Source organism: Echinops telfairi, unplaced genomic scaffold (assembly GCF_000313985.2).
Source record: "Echinops telfairi isolate 266 unplaced genomic scaffold, ASM31398v2 ScPeMD7_1;HRSCAF=3_0, whole genome shotgun sequence".
Lineage (NCBI taxonomy): Eukaryota > Metazoa > Chordata > Mammalia > Afrosoricida > Tenrecidae > Echinops > Echinops telfairi.
The window spans coordinates 84565567-84567694 of NW_022103896.1; the positions used below are offsets into that span (position 1 = coordinate 84565567).

The 2128-nt window shown below is 39.6% G+C and overlaps 1 pseudogene; it reads left to right on the plus strand.

Annotated features, from left to right (window-relative positions):
- The first annotated feature begins 1224 nt into the window (after positions 1–1224).
- LOC115869049 lies at positions 1225–1378 on the plus strand (annotated as a pseudogene).
- Positions 1379–2128: the final 750 nt, after the last annotated feature.

A 2128-nucleotide genomic window follows, 5' to 3' on the forward strand; every position in this document is an offset into this window, starting at 1 on the left:
CCTGTCAGGACTGTGCCTCCTAGTGGCACTTCGCCAGCAGTGGCATGGAAGTCTTCCTATGCTTATCATCTGGCAGCCATCTCTCACCGCTTTTACATTTCCCAATTTTAGACCATGTAGCATCTTTTTCTCCTGTCCATATAGCGGTCTTGATTTATGCACAGGTTCTGCACCAGTACGATGCAGTGTTCTGGAATTCCTATTCTTCTCCAGATTACCCCCAGTTTCTTATGATCCACACCTTTTCACAGTCGGTGAAACGCAAGGTAACATCTTTCTGGCTTTCTCTGCTTTCAGCCAAGATCCATCTGACGTCAGCAACGATGTCCTAGGTCCGTGTTCTCTGCTGACTCCAGCCTGAATTTCATGCAGCTCCCTCTTAGTGTACTACTGCAAGTGGCGTTAGATGATCTTCAGAAAATGTTACTTGCACGCAACATTCATGGCATAATTGTGCATTCCATGAAGACACTTTTCTTTGGAATGGGTACAAATACAGATGTCTTCCAGTCAAATTGGCCAAGTAGCTGATTTCCAAAGTTCTGGACGTCAACAAATGAGTGCTTTCAGTGCTTCATCAGCTTGTTGAATCATTTAAATTGGTATTACAACTTAAATGGTATTCAATTCCTGAAGGCTTGTTTTTGACTAGTGCCTTCAGTACAGCCTGGAGTGCTTGCTTCAGTACCATCAGTTCTTTCTTGTTCAAATGTTACCAAATGAAGTGTTTCAATGGCAACTAATTATTGTTTGGTACTAGGATTCTGTGTGCTCTATCCATCTGATTTTGAGGCTGCCTGTATTGTTCAATATTTTGCACATAGAATCTTTCAGTATAAAAATTGAGGTGATCTTTTTCTACAGTTCTTTCCATTTAAGATAGGCTGAATGCATTCTTCCCTTTGGGTTTTCCAATTCTAGGTCTTTGCACATTTTGTTTTATTTTTTTACTATGTCTTCTTGAGCTGCCCTTTGAAATTTTCTGTTCATCTCTTTGACCTCATCATTTCTTCCATTGCTTTAGCTATCCCAAGATTCAGAGCCAGTTTGAGAGTCTGTTCTTACATCCATTTTGATCTTTTCTTTCTTTCTTGTCTTTGTAATGACCTTTGACTTTCTTCATGAATGAGGCTCTTGATGTCCTCCTATAGCTCATCAGGTCTTCTGTCATCAATGTTCAATGCAATAAATCTGTTCTTGAGATGTTATCCAAAATCAGATGCAATACTTACCTGGCAGGGGAGAAACCATGTGGTTTTCCCAGGGCGAGGCTTATCCATTGCACTCTGGATGTGCTGACCCCTGCGATTTCCCCAAATGTGGGAGACTTGACTGCATAATTGGTAGTAGTGGGGGACTGTGTTCGCACTCTCCCCTATTGAAAAAAAAGAAAAAAGAAAATCAGATGCAATATATTCAAAATTGTATTTTGACTCACATGTACTTGTTTTAATTGTCTTCGGTTTCAAATTGACCTTACTTATGAGCCAATTGTGGTCTGTACTACAGTCAGAACCTAGCCTGGTTTTAGCTGCTAATATTGAGCTTCTCCATGGTTTCTTCCCACAGATGTAGTTGATTTGATTTCTGTGTATTCCATCTGGAGATGGCCATGTATATGGTTGCCTTTTATGCTGATTTTTTCAAGCACAACACAAAAAAAGTACTGGCTTTGAATAACTCTTTGTCTTGCAAAATTGTTTCCTGCTGTCTCTAGCGTCCTTTTTATCCCCAAGATCATATTTTTCTAACTTCTAACTACTATTTCTTCCTCTTTGTTCCCAATTTTTGCATACCAGTTGACATTAATTATCAATGCATTTGATCACAGATTTGATCAATTTTAGACTGAAGACTTTGGTAGAATTCTTCAATTTCTTTATCACTAGCTTTGGTGGTGGGATTATAAATATGAATTATAGTTGTATGGATTAGATTTCCTTGAAGGGGGGTATATATTGTACTTCATGATTGGTTTTGCAATGTCTATTTTGAAAATGAATGCAAAGCCAACCTTGACTGCGTTATTCAAGCAGCAGCACTACAGCCCCTTTCTGGGATCTCCATAAAGGACAGTGGTGAAGGGAAATCTTCCCAATGGGCAGAACTTGAAGCAATGCACCTGGCC